A 19,305-nucleotide genomic window follows, 5' to 3' on the forward strand; every position below is an offset into this window, starting at 1 on the left:
AGGAGAGGCTCATTTATTTACAACCACACAGAGATCATTCATAAAGTGCTTCACATTAAGAATAGAAGTGTATTTTAGAGAACATTTAACAAAACCGAGAGTCTGCAGCCACGCTAGCAGCTCCGTGAGGCTGCGCCTGTCTTTATACAGCATGTATATATAAAGCTGGATGTAGCGAGGCGTGATGTCACCCATTGGTCCGTTACCAGACTAGCTAACGTTAGCTACTTTAGCCAAATTACACGTCCCGCTACCGGACTAGCTAACATTAGCTACTTTAGCCAAATTACACATCCCACTACCGGACTAGCTAACGTTAGCTACTTTAGCCAAATTGTGCGAACAAGGCAGGATTTGTAATCAACTAACATTAAAAGACGGGTTCAATCATTTTTTAAGTGTTTCTTAAATCAACAGTCAGGATCCCAAATGAACATTAAAGCTGTTTTTCTCGCTGTAATCATTCCTCCTGTTCATACTGACCATTAGAAGATCCCTTCATAATGCACTTACAATGGAAGTGATGGAGGACAAAATCCACAGTCCTCCTTCTGTACAAAAATGTATTTCAAAGTTTATCTGAAGCTAATATGAAGCTTCAGCGTCCAAATGAGTCAAATCAAGTAGATATCTTTCAACGTTACAGTCTTTTTAGTGCCAAAGTTCCTCTTTTTGTTACTATACTTCCACCTGCAGCTCAACAGGGAAACACTGTCCGAGGAAACACAAAGAGGGAATTTGATGCTAAAAAGACTGTAAATGTGTCAGATATCCACTTGATATGACTAACTCAGACTGCTGAAGCTGAATAGAAGCTTCACAGAGACTTTTAAATGACTGTGTGGACACACTGTGGATTTTGGCCTCCATCACTTACATTGAAAGCATATTTGAAGGATCTTTTAATATCCAGTATGAACAGGAGGAATGATTACAGCGAGGAAAACCTCTTTCAATGCTCACATGGACACCTGACTGCTGGTTTAAGACACACTGGAAACACTGGGAACTCGTCCTTTAAACTTTGCAAAATGTGTACTGTGACAATCCGTCGGCCGTTGGTGGATCTTTAGCGTTCTTCAGCCTCAAGACGTGGGAGCTGCTGGTTGTTGTTTCATCATCAACCAAAGTATCAGACAAAATTTTACACTGGTGGCGCTAGATGAAAAGTCAGAGGATCACAACAAGTATTGGATCCTAGTAAAATATTAGAAAAAGGAATAGAACAAATACACCTGCACCTTGTTCTGTGTATTACTATTAAGGGTGTAAAGATCAACCGAAACAGAGATTCGACTACATCGCTAAACACAGTTGAGCCAAATTATGCACTCCCCCTGACGTTTACATTTGCAGTCTTCAAAACGTGCAGCGGTATCATAAAATAAACTGGGGGAAACACAAATCTGCCTACTAATATATAAAAACAATGTGTGCACAGAAAGTTACTGAAAGGAGCTTCAACACTTGGTGAGTAACGCTAGCGTGAGCAGCTAACGCTAGCGTGAGCAGCTCATGCTACGTCCAACTGACCCTGAGCTACTTAAAGGCAAAACTGCTCCTGAAGCCACAAGCTGTTTTATTTACATGTGCTGTCTGAATGATTTAGAGAGTGAGTTCCACTGTGTTTTCTACTGTCCTGGGAACTGCACAGTGCTTTGTTTAGTAAGATAAACATACATATTGATTTTGTGAATATGGATGATGCACAAAGACCGAGTTGGCTGTTCACACATGAAACATAAATGAGCCAGTTAAAGAAAGTCTGGGAGAAGACAAAGAAAAGCTCTTTATGGAGATAATCTGTAGATATTTAATGGTTCTTCTCTGTGAGCAGTTCATTTGGGAACTTCTGTTTTTTTGTTTTTTCTCTTCTTTTTCCACCTGCTTCTGAATATGTTTTACTGTATATATTGATGGAAAATGCATGTTTGGTAAGAAAGTACTATCTTGTAATCCCATGTGAGATGGGCCAGATGTTCAGCATAACACAGAAATAAAGATAAAAACTAAAACCACAGGGACATGAGTCTATACAGTGTTATTGAAGAGCATACTCAGATGGAGAACACTGACCCAGACACTGATGGAAACCAGCAGTCAGCAGCATTTTAGTGGCTGAAAGTTACCCAGTCTTTAGTATTTATTATTTAGTGTTAGCAATAAGAAATTAAAAAAAATAATGTTTATTTTAGTCATAATTATTACAAAAAAATGTAAAAAAATATAAATTTATAATTGCAGCCAAATCATATCAAATTATACATCTCGATACGTGTTGAATCATATTTTTATCTTTATTATAAGTGTTGAAACAAGTCCAGTTGCTCTTACAAAAACCTGAATGACTGAGAAACTTCACCGACTGCAGCACATATACCAACATATATTACGCTATTATCACAGCACATGTGTGACGGTTAATTAAGACTTAATTTGAGGTGTAACGTCGTTAACTCCTCACATGCGGTATCTCACCTCCCGACGAGGGAACTTCTGACTTCTGTGTTTGATTCATCTTCTGTGACGACTGTTCTTTTATCCTGTTGAGACAAGAACCATCATTTTCAGACACGTGTGAAGCGTCATTTGTGGTGACCGCAGACTGTAAAAAATATGGACGTAGTCACCGTGAAAAAGTCATGTTTGATTTTTGGAGGCAGAAGTGTCCACATTTGGATGAGAGGGTGGAGCTGACAATAGCGCTAGCTGCTAGCGTGGTTAGCACGATGCATTTACAATCTATGGTTAACAGTGATAATACTAATGCTAATGCTAATTTTTGCTAGTGAAAAACAGGCTTAAAACCATTAAAACAAAATGTACTCACCGGAAAAACTGATCATCCGACTCATTGATGAGTCTTTTATTACAACCAAACACTGAACTGTTTTTAGACAATTAACTTCAGTGAACTGAAAACACATTGTGAAATAACAGCAGCTATGCCTATACGCAATGGTTATGTTACGGAAGCAATGTTATCGTGGTAGCGACTTGTCAATCACAACGTAGCCACACCCTAAAGCATACCCTGCTTTATCGTCAAATTTAAATTAAATGGGATCATAATTTACAAAATGAACATCATGCTGTATTGAAGAAGACTTGAAACTTGCAATTGAGACAATAAACTCATTAGGAAAGTGTTTACTGAGGTAATAAATCAAGAGAGAAGTAGGGTCATTTTCTCATAGACTTCCATACAATTGGACTTCTTTCTGCAGCCAGTGGAGTCGCCCCCTGCTGGCCGTTAGAGAGAATGCAGGTTTTTAGCACTTCCGCATTGGCTTCATTTTTCAGCCCTGGAGGTTGCTGCTTGGTGGTGACAGGTGGAGACATCTGTCATGACAGGAGCTAAGTACAGCATTGCATTGTGGGGTTTTGATTTTGCCATAAAGTAATGTAAATTATGTTTTGTTTTATAGGAGGAATTTGATGTGGTGTTTAAATTTTACACCAAGAATTTGGACTCTCAAAGTGTCGGGTGGTAAATACAGCACATCAGGTACCAAATAGGGAGGGATTCAAACTGCCAAAAAATAAAAACATGCTTCTTTTATTATTCTTGCTCAACTGTATTGCACATGATGTCCCAAAAACATGTTGTTTCAATCCTTCATTATGCAGGAAATAAAAAAGATTACACTTGAAAATAATCGAGATTTAATCTTACAGCCCTATAGATGCAGCACGCAGCCCCCTCACAACATTTACATGAACAAATTCAGCAATTTATGACTGAATTCTGTCCAAAAATGGATAAATTATTTTTAATGAATAACGAACGCCTTTAAGCCTTAAAACCTGGTGGATAGGTAAGAAATGAATAAGTCAGATGAATTCTAACATCTTTGAAAAGCTAAAAGCGATCAATGTTTATCAAAGGAAGAAAACAGCCGTTAAATACAGACGACGAGGGAACGAGGCAGCCAGTCGGTGCTCTGAGCAGGGATAGCGCTTCACTTGTGGCTATAAAAGAGCATGATAAATACATATCTGAAGCAAACTGGAGCATGATTGCTACACACTGTAATGTACTCTACTTTGTTGGCAGTCCCAGCCTCGGGAGATGCACTGCAATCAGACACGCCAAGTTTCCATCCAGAGCTGGAATAAATATTCAGATCCTTTACTTAAAGAGTCCTGCACAGCCATGACACATCAACATAAGTGTTTTCACTTATTCTGCCTGATTGGATCTCGTCTCATGAGCCTGATGGTGCCCTGATTTTGATATGTCATAGCAGGAAAGACACAGGTGTAAATGATAAGATTAACAGAGGCTGTATAGCAGCTCTACGATCCTGCAGGATACTGTATTTATCAAACTTACACTAAAAAATACTCCTTTTTAATCTTTGAAGACAACATATTTTGCAATTTTCCAGGCCTATATTTATGTATATTAGACTCAGTGTGACCATCTGCTGTGCTGATGATAGAACATGTTATCACTCCAGCTACACAGGAACAGTATGTAACTGAATGTAAAACTTGAGATCACAATCAAGAAACCAAAAGATATAAACCTTCTCACTTTTGCTCTCTGATTTCTTCTCAACAGGAGAACACAGGACAAGTGACTGACGGAGCAGATGTGTTGCTGTAGGAGACAAAAAAAAATGTGCGGTTTAATGTCTCCTTTAGAAAACTGTGTGCTCAGATAGTTACTTTACTTTATACTCTATGACCTCTTTTCTTAAGTTGTTGGCAGTCTGTAGAAACTTCTGAATTCTTAATCTTTGTGCAGTCGATTGCATAACAGCTCTTTACAATTTCAGCAGTGTTTTCCATATTTTTTCCATGTGAATGCACGATGGCAGATGCTAATGGTTGTGTGTTTGCCTCTCTGGACTGAGGAGTGAACTGTCGTTCATCTCGACCAGAGACTCAGGCCTTTGTTTTTTTACCCTCCTGGTGTGCTCCTCTCTGCTGGACAAAATAAGTGTTTACACACTAACACTGGTGCTTGAGACACAATAACCACAACCTGTAATTCATGTACCAAAACTCCCTGAACCAATTCTGCTAAAACACAAGCACATTTCCTGCTTTACATTCAGATTGCAGTTCTAAACCACATTTATTTCAAAACACTTCACACAATTCTCTTCATTTGGCACAATGTTCATAAATCTTCAATAAATCTCTGCCATCGCTGTCATTCAAAATGCCAAACTTTAATTTCCTACTATCCACTCTGACTCCTCACACAATCAGAGCTTTAGCAGTAAAAGGGCCACAGGTGAGCTCTTCTGTTTTGGAGTAATGGATGCCAACGTAGCAAGAGGACAATGACCGGGCCCCCAGGAACAGCGCCAGGCTTTAAAGCCAATTTGACAAAGTGGCCAAACTGTGTAATTACGACTTCCATGTCCGTCATGTGATGCATCCAAAAAGACTTTTTCACATAGACTTGCATTGTGAAAGAGACATCTGTAGATCTGAGATTTGAGCATCACAACCCGGGTGAAATGACTCGTTTCACTATCAGAATTTAATCCATTCAGTCCAAAAACATTTCAGCATCACAGATGAATGGTTTTACCCCATTCAAGGTAGGTGGAGATCTAAATTGGAAGTTAGCCATCTTAGCAGGAGGATGTCTGTAGCGAGCATGCTCTATGGGTGCATGGGGCCCATAGAGTGTGTGCAGTATGTTTTCATCTGGGTCATTTCTTTACAGCGGGAAGTGAAATTCTTGACTTCATGCACCATTGAGCAACTGTATGAATGAATGGGTTCCCGCCTCAGACGCTGTAATCAGATCTCTTTATACATCTGAGATGAGGACGAGGAGGACGATGAAAAGGAAGAGCAAGACCGAGGGGAGCCATAATCTCTGATGAGATTCAGGCCACTTTGGTTGACCCTGGTCTAACAATGTGGGAGGCTGAGCAGAATACAACCAAACTCGAGCAGGTTCACAGAGGCATCCATAGCTCAGACTTTCCAAAATGAGAATAAGTAAGAAATCTGATGTCATTACAGTAATGTATTACTGCATATCCACACTGTACTCAGTGATTACTGTTGTACAGTATTGCAAGTGGACCGTAGTACTGTAAACAGGAAGTATGTTTCATGTATATATGAGATTAGGAACTGTATTCCTACCTACACAGTATTTACAGTATTTTACTTTATTTGTATCCTTTGATGCACACTATTAGCACTGTATACATATTACAGTATTGTCATCCCAATATTTGCACTTCACAATATTGACTGTTCTAGGTCTATTTCTGACAGTCATGTTGCCTGTTTCAGAGAGTTCTTGAGCTGGATGCAGCTGCAGTGGAGAATGAATTCATCTTCACTGATGAGGTTGGTTTCAACCTTGAGAAAAGATGAGGAAACGGGAAGGAATGTCATTGGCCGGTGTGCCGTTGTCAAAGTGTCTGGCCGGCGAGGAGGGAACATCACTATGTGTGGAGCCATTAACCACCACGGTGTCATCCATCAACATGCCACCCTTGGCCCCTACAACACTACCCATCTCATCACATTCCTGGACACAATACACAACATTCTCATTCCACCGGACCAGATAGATGGCCCAGACCAGCCCAGGTACGTTTTCATCTGGGACAACGAAAGTTTCTACCAGGCTGCTCCGGTCCGCAGCTGGTTCATTGACCACCTCTTGCTTTTTCAGTAGTTTATCTTCCACCATATTCTCCATTTCTCAATCTGCCTGCCTGGAGGTAGAAGGTCTATGACCACAATCCACATACTCATGTACCTCTTCTGCAAGTTATGGAAGATGCATGTGCAGATACAGCTGAAGAAGCTTTTCAGGGCTGGATGCACCAAGCTAGGCGATACTTCCCCCACTGCTTGGCCACGGAGAACACGGCCTGCGATGTTGATGAGGTACTGTGACCAGAACGAAACACAAGACAAGACGCAGCCTTTTTTTTTTTGTAAACAGTATATTTTTCTATTATTTGTTATATATTTAAAACAATTTACACATACAACTTTGTGTTTGTTGGGATGTATGCAGTATTTTGGGGAAAAAATAACATATTTATTAGTATTACAATATATTTGTGTATATTTGAGTTACAATATTATACAAAAAATATTTTACAACAGTACATACATAGTTAGTGTTATATTGAAGTCTCCAGTGTTTCCATTCATACACATCAGTGATCAATTGGTCCTTAGAAATATCTTCATATGATGGTGTGTGTGTAGGTCATTTGACCTAATATTTTGAATGCAGAGTTTCATTTTGCAGGAGATTGGTGGAGTTTTGCCTTTTGTGTGTGTGTGTGTGTGTGTGTTTTTGGATTTGTGCGTAGAGTTCTGAAAACATGAGGTATGCTTTCAGAAAACACGTGTAAGTAATTGAGGAAAAACTGTAAAAAAAAAAAAAAAAAAAAATCCATCCATATAACCCTCTAAGTTTGCATGTGCACATATGCAAATGTGAATGTGCATGTGCATGTGTTAACGTTAATTTGCGTCTGTGCAGTCTCTCACGTGAGGGAGGAAGAGGCTCCTAAGTGGATCTCGACTCATTTTCTCGTTCAGTAAATTCAGATCATGAACCGAAATGACGATAAACTGTTTTTTTTTTTCAGAGCACGTTACTGCTGCACAAAGGCAATGAATTTTGAATGTGACAAGAGATGAAATTCATTTGTGGAGTCTTAGCCACCACAATAAGGTCATGTCTGCTTGTGCTTTCTCTCTCTCCCTTCCTCATTGTGTGGAAGCACATGCAGTATAAGTATATGTGGTTGAGCAAATCCCACTACTCCGTGAGCTTTATAAATATGTATTTAAAATACTAGCGGCTCTATTTGTCTGCCCTATATTCAATTTATAACAGAATAATCTGTGAACTATTAGGCAAAATGTAATCCCTCCTCATTCTCTGCTTTATTGAGTCTATTCAGACAGTTGGCTGCATCCAGAGTGCAGTGCAGGGTGGAGAAGGTGGATGTGAGTCATTTATCACTCCATACATGCACATTCAGAAGAAAAAGTGTGTATGAATGTATTTGAGAGCAACATATACACATCAGCAGCTCATATATCCTGCCTGTGATGTCATATATGATGCCATTACATCCACGTTGAAGTCATATTTGATATAAGCATTTTATATTTACCTAAACATGCCATTTATCTTTAGATCACACTTGGATAAACACAGATTCTCTCTCAGATTTTATGGACGCAAACTGCACACAAACAAACAAAACAGTGACTGACATAAGATGTTCTCATGCATTAGTGTCATGCATTTTATTTTTGGCATCAACAGTAATTATATTTGGGTCTCTCATTAAAAGTAATGAGCAGAATAGTTGAATATTCAGAATGATGTCAATGTAAATGCACTCAGTGACACAAACGTCAAAACAGACCGTGAAGAGAAAGAGGCTTTTAATTTTAGACTCATAAATGGAGTTTACTTAAAATGTGAAAAGTTGAAGAGCTGAAATGCATTTTAATGCCCAGCAGTCCACCATACAATCTTTTTAAATAAACAGTTTAACAAATGATTACACAGTTTTTTATGTTTATTTTCAGAGTCCCTGCATATGAAACTCTTCAAAACCCTCCTAAGAACTAAACTCCAACCCCATCTTCTAACATTAGTATGCTAACATGTTCATGATGGCAATGCTAATGCTGGTGCTAAACACATTTACCATGTTCATCATGTTAGTTTAGCATGTTAGCATGCTAACAGTTGCTAATCAGCACTAAACACAAATTACAGCTGCAGCTAATGGGAATGTCATTAGTTGTGCAGGTAATTGATCACATACCAAAGTATTGAACAAACTGAAATTTTGACCTGTTGGTGGTGCCAGATGAAAAGTCAGAATCACCAAATGTATTACAATTCACCCTGAGGGGAAAATCAATGAATATCTGAACCAAAGAGGAAAAGTCAGAGAATCACCCAAGTCAGTAGGATTTTTTATCCAGCCAAGATATTTTAGTCTGGACCAAAGTAGTGGACCACTAGAACCTCTTTAAGGACACCTACAATCACGTTAAGAACCCATGGAAGTTCCTCAGTGGCCACTAGAATCTCTAAATGGACCACTAAACATCTTTAAGGTCTTCTAGACATTTAAAACCTCTTAAAGAACCAATAGAGCCCCTAAAGGACCTGTTGAACCTCCTCCATAATCAATACGACCTCTAAATAGACCACTATACCTCCTAAACTTCTTCTAGATATGTAGAAGCTTAAAGAATCAACAGAACCCCCTCAAGGACCAGTATAACCTCTTCATTGACCACTAAAACCTCTAGAAAGTAGAACCTCTTAAAGGTCCACTAGAACCTCTAAATGGACCACAACAAGGTCCTCAGTGACCAATAAAACCTTTGATGAAATGATGCATAGAACTTGCTCAGGCACAACTACAACCTCTAAATGGACCACTAAACCTCATAAACATTTTCTAGACATCTAGAACATCTTAAAGAACCAATAGAACCCCCTCAGTGTCCACTAGAACCTCTAAATGGACACTAGAACCCTTTTAAGGTCCAATAGATGCTCCTCAATGACCATTAAAACCTGTACATAGTGACAACAACCTCTGCTGGGTCCACTAGAACCCCCTAAATGATGAGTCCTAGAACGTCTTGAAGGACCACTACACTTCACAAACCTATCCTATTCTTTAGAACCTCCTCAGTGACCACTAGGACCCCCTAAAGTACCATTAGAACCTTCTTTGGGTGCTGTAAATAATGTACAGACAGACTTCAGTGCTCCTCCTCATATCATTTTCACACAACATAGTCTATCTCTCATGTATGGAATGTGTATGGATTTGTATGGAAACATCTGCACTTATCTTATGTTTCAACACTCATTTATTGGGGTTTTTTTCCTTTGATTTGTCATCCGTCATGTCCTTCAAAATGCATTTGGTGAAGCAAGTAATATATAAATGTATTTTCAAGTTGACGTGGTTAGAAATTTGATGTAATTGCTATAAACTATGAAGTCTTGGAGACTCCTTTTGAATTAGTCTTTTTTTCCATCGTCTTGCTCTACTCTCTTTCATACAGAGTAACAGGAGCTGGTGCTGATAGCAGTGAATCTCTTCAGGCAGAGTGAGGAGGGATAAGTGGAGAGAGCACTAGGAGGATAAAGAGACATTCCAGATTAAAATTAAACAGAAGAGTAATAGATCAGCGTAAGACATGAGGATACCAGAGAGGGAGAGAGAGCAGCTGAACTGTCAGATGAGAGAAAAGGGGAAAAGAAAAAGAATGAGTCAGAACGCTGCTTTCATCTGCTTCACTCACTAATTGTCAACCTGACTTGATGTCTTTCCTCTTAAAGAAAGCGAGAGAGCTGCATAGATAATGATGGAGGGAACAGAGTGATCATGAGCACTTAACTGATGTCTTGAGCCCATGCTGTGATCTCAGTGGTCCCTTAGTTACTGTTGCTATCTGTCTGTCAAACCTTTCATTGTAGCACAAATGCGGTTTACATGTATTTACATTCAAAACTGCTAATAATTCTTGACACTGTGGGGGCTTGACTTCAGACACAAGTAGACAAAAGCAGCTTCTCAGTTTTAGTTTGTGACTGTTGACTACAACAAGCAGATTTAACCAGTTGCTGCTAGCTATCCAATTAAGCTAATGCTATAGTTTGTTTACGTTGCCTCTGGAGCCAGAAGAATCTTCCTGAAGCTGGCCAATCAGGACAGAGTAGGTTCATCGGGAGGGGGGGGGGGGGTCTTAAAGAGACAGTAGCTAAAATGGCCTGTTCCAGACAGAGGCTGAACTGAGGGGCTGCATAAATAAAGTTAAATAAGAAGTTTTTAACTGTAAATAATGCAAAGATATTACATCAGAGCCCCGGAACATAATTATAGACCTGGAAATGTGAAGAATATGCCATCTTTAAGAATCTACAACCATGCTAGCAGCTGAGGCTAAGGAGATTAATGCCAACATCAGTGTGCTAACATGCTCACAATGATAATGCTAAACCGCTGGTGATAAGCAGGTTTATTGTTCGCCAACTTAATTGCTAATGCAAAGTTATTACAATTCATCATGTGAGGACTCTGGAGGTCTGCACGAAGTTTCATGTCAAGCCATCAAATGTTTGCAAAGACAACTTACTGGTTGAGACTAATTTTTTTTTCTTTTTTAATGAAGAAATTGAAACCCACCTCATGAATTTTTCACTTCTAATATGAATCTAGTAAAAATATTCAGAACCAACTAATTACTAAAAATAAAAACACAGTGTCTGCAGAGTAAATCCTGTGTAACAGATGTTGAGCTGTGGTGTTAACATGTGGTTATATTTCAGTTGCCATATTTTTATGGAGGTGACATGGCAGAAATGGGGAAAGAACAACCATTTGTAAGCCAATTAGAGAAATATTCTTTGACATCCCAGCATGTTCAGATAGATCCAATTAGAAAAGTGCACATGGCCTCTGCTTTAGAAGCATAAATAAACAATTTGACTAACCTGAAAGAACTTTCCAGTAAACCCCCCAAACAATTTTACAGTTAAGTAGAGTAACACAGAAAGCTCTTCAGTGCATTTTTCAGCTCTCCTGGTGTAGCAGCGGTACAGAGTGTGTGTGTGTGTGAATATATAATATCCCACAACAGTCATTAGTGGAATCTAGGGCTCGTTACTGGAGCTGTCTCGTTACAAACTACAGTCAAACATGTTGTTTTATTCATGTTTCATCTCACAATAGTTAATCACATCAACTAGCACTACTACACAAACATCCGTGACCCACTTCTTCACACGCACACACACACAATGATGGTCACTGGAACACACACATTCACTATCGCCATTGTTTTGTTTTTTTCCCCCTATTTCTTGCCAATTATAAAAATTCAACCATGACGCTTAACTGAAACCCAGTGGAATGAAATGCCTGGAGAGACAAACATTAGTGCATTAGCATGCACAAGTGCAATCAAAAACAAACTAGTATACAGTACACCGAGTGGCATGGAGTATGGAAGAGAAAGGTAGCAATTACTTCCCTGCTGAAGTTGTTTAGTGTGCTCTTAGAGATATTTGTCAGCATGCAGGGATATGGAGGAGCAGTGGTGAACAGTAGCTGCGGTTACATGCACACTTTTTTTTTTCATTCTGATGAAACCACTCCGATTGAAGATTTTGGATCAACTGTTTATATGGGATGTAATTTAATATGTTCTGGTGTTTACATGCGCTGACACATTTAATCAGAATAGCTGTGTGAGACTCAGCAGAAATACATTTCTCTGCTCTGTTTAAGTGTGCCTGCGATTGTCATTACAATGAGAGTAGCTGATCCATCTTAAGTGAACTGGTCAGATAAGGCTAACCCATTGTTGCCAACTCTGAAACGACCAGATTAAGAACTTATATGGTTGTTAGGTGCTAATATTTTCCTACTGAACGTATTATCAAAGGTTTCACAATAAAATTTTACAAGACTAGGAGAATGGTATCAAGGTTGGCGGGGTTCCTTCAGGGACATATTGACGAGAGAGGGTCAGGTTTGATGTTTAAGTAGCTTGGCCAGTAGGGGAGGGGAAAGTTAAAATGACCAAAGAACAGGGACCACCAGGCTTGACAGGAGTTGAGACGCTTGGCAGTTTGGATGAAGGCAAGGTTCTTATGGTCCGTCCACACAATAAAGAGTTTGGCTCCTTCAAGCCAGTGCCTCTAGTCCTCCAGGATGAGCTTAACAGTCAGCAGCTCCTGATTCCCAGCATCATAATTCCATGCAGGGGACAAACAGCAGGAGAAGAAGGAGCAAGGGATGAAGCTTCTGGTCAGTGGCTGAGTGCTGGGAGAGAACTGCCCCTACTCTGAAGTTGGAGGCATCAACCTTCACAATGAACTGTCATAAGGGGTCAGGATGAATGAGGACAGGTGCTGATGTAAACTGTTTCTTCAGCTCAGAGAAGGCCACATCTTCTTTGGGGGCCCGTGAGAAGGGGTAGAAGTTGAGGTGAAGCCTCTGAAGCACTTGTATGACGTGCATGACATGTTCTTCTGGGTTGTCGGATGTAGCACATCCGTTAACCAGGGCCTGGGAGTTGGCAGTTGTTTTGAAAGCCATCTTCCATTGATCTCACTCCCGGATTCTGACCAGATTGTAGGCATTCCTGAGATTGGAAAAGATGGTGGCTTCCTGGATGGGTTCAAAGGTGGAATTGATCAAGGGCAAAGGATACATATATTTGACTGTGACAGAGTGGAGACCTCAGTAATCAATACAGGAGCAAAGAGAGCAGTCCTTTTTTGGAAACAAAGAAAAATCCTGCACCAACTAGGGAAGAAGACAGCCGGATAATTCCAGCGGTCGAGGAATCACGGATGTATTTCTCCGTGGCCTCTCTTTCTGGATGAGACAGGTTAAACAGATGGCTGCATGGCAGGGGGGCTCCAGGGAGGAGGTCAATGGCACTGTGATAAGGGCAATGTAGAGACGAGGGCAGATAGCAGGCATGAAGTATCACAAAAGGAGCTCCAGTTGACAACTTTGCCAGTGGACCAGTGTATGTGAGGATTTTGTGATCTTAGCCAAGGGTGACCCAAGACTACAGGGGATTGAAGGGAAGAGATAAGGTGGAACTGGATGTACTCACTAGAAGATGGTCACTGGAGAAGATGAGATGCAGGGGTTTGGTACGGTGAGTGATGTTAGCGAGGAGCTTGCTGTTGACAGTATTAGCATTCAGGGGAGTAGCTAATGGTTCATTGGTGATGCCAGGTTGTGCGGCAAGATTAGCGTCCAGGAAATTTTCGTCAGTCCACTTAGGCAAACAGTGGCAGGGACTGTTGGCTCCAGCATAGCATGGCCTCCAGCTGCATTCTGGGTTGAGGGACAAGGGAAGAGGTAGTTTGGCTCACCAGAACTCCCATTGCTACTGGCAAGCCTATTCTTTTGGTTGACGGGGACAGGTGGTGAGGAAATGGCAGGCTTGACCACAATAGATGCACTCCCCAGCCTTCATTCTCCGGAGATGTTTGGCTACTGAAAGGCTGCATGGTTTCCTCTCCTTGGGAAGATGGAGTCTTGGAGCTGGGGAAAACATAGGAGACCGGGGAAGGGCCTGGGCCTGCTCTCATGAGAAGTAGAGGGAAGGAGTGGGACGTTGGCAGGGATGGCTGACAGCTAGCTCTTTCCCTACAATACTAACAAAGGCGTTTATACAGTCTGATGGCCAAGGAAATTTATTTATATATATATATGTATATATATATATATATATATATATATCAAGATTAGCAGATTCATCCCAGGCCACTAATGCATCCTTTACTGGGTCACTAGGCCTGTTTAAAAATATCCACTGAAGCGCCTCATCACTCCACCCTGAGTCAGCAGCTATAGCACTAAACTCCACAAAGAATTCAGCTACACTGCGGGAAGTGAGAGGAGGCATTTAGGAGCATCCCTCCTCCTGATAGGATGGTCAAAAAACCTCTAATTTCTGAAACAAAATCATCAAAAGAGGAGCTAAAGCTAGACTGACCCAGCTAGTAAACCCATTATATAAGATATTTTAGACTTTTCTATGGGCTGCTGTTCAAAAACAAGAGCACACTGCATGACAAAAGCCCTGCAGGTGCCCAGATCTCCAGTGTAATGCTCCGGTGAGGGAATCTGGGGCTCTCTGGACAGGGGAGCTGGCGAGGGTGCAGGAATGGGGAGGTTGGGCTGGGGTTCAGGTGGTGAAGGGACGAGATAAGTGGAGACAAAGTTGAGTTGGGTTCTGATCTGGGTGACGTTGACTGATCGTGCTGGCCCACGAGAGTGCCTTAATTGGCGAGAGCCTGGCAGGTCCATGTTGGCCCAATTGTTCCAGCCAACATGGACCCTGCAAGAGCCACTGGGTCCATCTTGGCCAGATTATTCTGTTAAGAACTCAAGAGGGAGCCAAACTCAGGACAAGGACAGAGTGGTGTTGATTTGAGAAAAAAGACTTATTGCAGGAGAGGGGGCTTGGATGAATGATGGGGAAAAGGATCTGGCGGCAGCAGGTGGAGAGAGGGGTAATGGAGGTGCGTGGCAGTGAGTAGGGAATGAGGGGAAGCGTACCTGGCAGGGGTAGCTTGGAAGCTTTGAGGCAGCTGGCAGGCAGGCAGGATGGCAAGCAGGAGGGAGATGATCCTGGGACACAAGAAAAACAGGTGAGCACTCAATAGATAGCTTGACACAAGGATTTCGCTCACTAAATTGGCCACTGATTGGCCACTGCCTACCACTGAGGTTGAAATAACAATCTGGCAAAGAATGAGTGAAGAGCCAGGGGTTGATATACTGGAAAGGAGGTGAGATGATTGATCGCAGGCGTGTAGACTGAGGGAGAAGATGGTCCGATTGAAGGCAGGTGGAGCACAGAGCCAGGATAGTGAGGAAGGGGAGCCACACCTACACCAACACACATACAGGGAGAGACAGACGGGAGCACTGGAAACACAGAGCAGGGGGGAAAACACGAGAAACACTGGGGAATCTGCTGGGGTTCAGACACAGCTGTAACAAAAAGTTAAGAGACAGATTTACGAACAGCTGGTAAAACACAGTCCAGATGCCAGTAAGTTACTGTGAGATTCACAGCAACTTTTTTTTATAGTCAAGCAGATATAAATGCTGTAGCAGCGGGAAAAAAAACAAACATTTAATTTCAGTTGGACTTTAAGTGAGTCGTGAATGCAGAGAAAAACAGGCACCACTCAGCATCCTCATATAATCTGAAGACAACCTGTGCACACAGATGAGGCTGAGCACTCGGCAGACCCTAACAGCTTGCCAAATATTAATTTCCTGAACCTCAAAGTTATCAGCGATGCACATCTCTCAGAGGATCCCACAGCTGAGGAGACTCTGCCATGCTATGCACACACACACACACACACACAAACAAACAAGCTAATGCATTTATTCAGATTATTAACTCCCCGTGTTGTTCTTTCCCTTCTGCAGAAGCTCTATTCTGTCTGTCCTTTTTTCTTTATTTTTTTTCCCCCTTCAGCATCTCCATCTCCTCCAGTCATTACTCCGCTGTAACTAAAGGAGCCGCAAACTGAGGAACTCCATTCACACTTACACTGACAGAAGGATGAAGCCTCACGAGGACTCAATCTAGAGCTCATGAAAAGGCCCCTTATGCATGTATGCAAGAGAAGCCACACACACACACACACATAAACATGTCTTTCTGTACTTGTGAGGACCCTCATTGATATAATGCATTCCCGAGCCCCTTGGCCTAACCTAACCTTAACCTTAGTACCATGTCTTAACCCTCAGAAGATGTAGAAATGTCCCCAAAATGCAAACATATCATCAAAATATGTCCTCACAGTGCCTAAATGTCCCCATAATGCAGAAAAATCCTCACAATGCACAAATGTCTTCAGAATGCAGAAATTTCCCCACAGTGCAGAAATATCTTTACAATGCAGAAATGTCCTCACAATGCCTAAATGTCCCTATAATGCAGAAATGTCCTCACAATGCCTAAATGTCCCTATAATGCAGAAATGTCCTCGCAATGCCTAAATGTCCCCATAATACAGAAATGTCCTCACTATGCCTAAATGTCCCCATAATGCAGAAATGTCCTCACAATGTAGAAATGTCCCTATAATGTTAAAACATCCTCACTACGATGGTTTCAAACTGAAATCAGTCCTCACAAAGTAGAAATACGAGTCAACAGATGCAGGCACCTGTTGGCAGACATGCAAACACATACACCACCCCAAGGCCCTGAGCAGTCCCTCATGCTTTGTTATGGACCATCTGCTACACTCTGACTTTTACACCTCTAGTGTGTATGTATTGTATATCTGTGTGTGTGTGTGTGTATGTGTACTTGTATGTCTATCTTTGTGAGGACCAATTTGAGTGAGGACAGTTTGGCCAGCCCCCTCTTTGGGATGGACCTGCAAAGGGATTTTTTAGAGTTTTATGTTACATTTAGGGGCTAAGGTTGTGTTTAGACCAACATGAGCTGATAAAGTTGCCCATGTTTGGAATACATATATGCATGTGTAAGTGTTTCTCCTAATGAATGTTAGATTTGGTCCAATTTTCAGTCACAAGTTTCGTCTTTTCCATGTTCAATAATGAAAAGTGACTATAAAAACTATAAAAAAAATAAAATACTTCTCAAAGTTTCACTGTGCAACACATTTAAGCATATTTTGTTTTTTTTATTTTTCATACAAAACATTTAATTTTGTCTTTAATTGGTTGAGGGCAGACATCTTAAAGAGATGAATGAGAATGTCATCGGGCATTATAGGTTTTTAACAGTTTTAAATGATGTGAGCTTTATCTGGGTTAATAAAACTTACACAGGATTTATTATTGAGTCACATATCTTCATAATTTTGTCTCATTCATGTTTGATATGAACAGAGCATCACCAGCCTTGCGAGAATATGCTGAGAATACATCAAGTATAAACCAAGCTCACCACTAGAGATGAGAGTTGAGTTTGGAACAAAAGGACAGAAACAAATTAATTTGCCCAAACTTGAGCTCTGTCTGATAACACTGCAGCCTTTTTATTCATTTGAATGGGGGCAGTGCGTGGACGCAGAGGGGCTTCAGCAAAATAACACGATGGTCCGACAAAAAAGTTGAATCCGGTTCAACTTTTGCTGCAATGCAACGTGACGTCATTCAACAAAGCTGCTTCGGTCAATCACATACCGTACATGAAAGAGCACATTCCTGGTGGATTATTTTGTAATGTGAATGCTGTAGTCGACTGTTTATCTTGTGATCTTTGCAACAAAAGATAAAACAGTTGCCATCACGATATTTATATCCTGTCTGTGAGTATTACAAAGTCTTTAAACTCTTATTCCAACGGGACTTCCTGCATCATATCTCATTGTCTCATTGGTACCAACATGTTCCCACCAACGCAGCTCCATTCATTGTTTTAACACAGGCCTGTTTGCCCATGAAGGACTACATTATGTCAGCGAGGGTCCTCACAATGATAGAAGAACAAACCTGTGTGTGTGTGTGTCTGCTCTCCTGGATAAGCTGTATGTCCTTGAGCACTTGTGATATTGTGTCCTCCTTTGTGGCTGAACACAGTCTGGCTCAGTGTGTCGTCACAGTCAGCAGCTCCGGGTCAGTATCAGTATCTGTTGGTGTCCAGCTCACAGACAATAGCATTCATTTGTAAATGTACATTAACTGATGTCTGAAGCTTTGGAAAGAGTCTTAAATCTTTACCCAAAGATGAAAAGGCAGGTTTTTTATTTTATCAAATGTTAGATCATTTGTCAATCATTAGGAGAAATGGACTACTTACAAAAGCAGAGCATGCATGTAGACATTTAAGACACATGACTAATCAATGGTTAACACATATGGATGACAGGAAACTAGTCGGGGCTGTGCTGTGTGATTTCAGATTTGCATTGCACCATTTACCACACAAACCTCGCCCTGAGTGTGCAGGAGCTACCAGTGACTCAGCAGGTGTTTGAAGCCCAGAGTTGGAGCTTATGTTTGGCATTTAGAGCCAGGAGCTTCCAGATAAGGAGTGCATGATGTTGCCTTTCATGCTCTGGAAACACGCCCTGTTACCCATGGATGTATTATAAGAGCTGGATACGGGACTAAAAATGGTGCCCATTCAGTCCTATAGGAATTGCTCGCCTGGCGCATACACCAAAAAAAGTTTCTAGCTTCTGGGTTTGCTTCCGCGTAGTGCAGCCCACTGAATATGTGCAGTAGTGTTCCCGAGATCCCGCTAGACTTTACATTGTGATGACGTCACAGATTTTTAAATTGCTTTTCTCGGCTTGAGGAAAGTTTTACAAACATAAAACCTCCTTGGATCAAAAGTTCATAATAGAAAGAGTCATAATTGACGTTGTTTGCAGTTCGAGGTGTCCTGTCAACAGTTTTACAGGCGTCTCTTTTACAATGGTGGTCTATGGGGAAAATCCTTTTTGGGCCATAGGGGGATTTTTGGCTGCAATACTGCGAGTGGCCACTGGGAAAAATTGGCTGCAAGGCTGAGCGGCGGCAGCGTCCTATCCAGCTCTTATTATACATCCATGCTATTACCTCAGACCCAAGCTAACGCTAGCTTACTAATCAAGCGACATTAAACTTAGTGAAATATTGCAACCATAGCGCGACTCAGTGTGAGTCACAGAGTCGGGCAGAGCAGCAGGTGAGCCAACTGTCAATCACAGCTGTCAATCAACGCTCACATAGACATCAAAGCTACTGTAAGTCTTCAAATCTTATTAATGGAGCAGTCATTTTC

General features: G+C 41.2%; 1 long non-coding RNA gene across 1 annotated transcript; it reads right to left on the bottom strand.

Annotated features, from left to right (window-relative positions):
• Positions 1-1,359: 1,359 nt before the first annotated feature.
• Positions 1,360-18,975, bottom strand: LOC137171058 (uncharacterized). Its single transcript, XR_010924707.1, has 3 exons — positions 15,257-18,975; positions 15,093-15,164; positions 1,360-2,543 (listed from the first exon to the last, which is right to left on the bottom strand). It is a non-coding gene; the product is annotated as an uncharacterized lncRNA (long non-coding RNA).
• Positions 18,976-19,305: the final 330 nt, after the last annotated feature.

This window comes from Thunnus thynnus, chromosome 19 (assembly GCF_963924715.1).
Source record: "Thunnus thynnus chromosome 19, fThuThy2.1, whole genome shotgun sequence".
Taxonomy (NCBI): domain Eukaryota; kingdom Metazoa; phylum Chordata; class Actinopteri; order Scombriformes; family Scombridae; genus Thunnus; species Thunnus thynnus.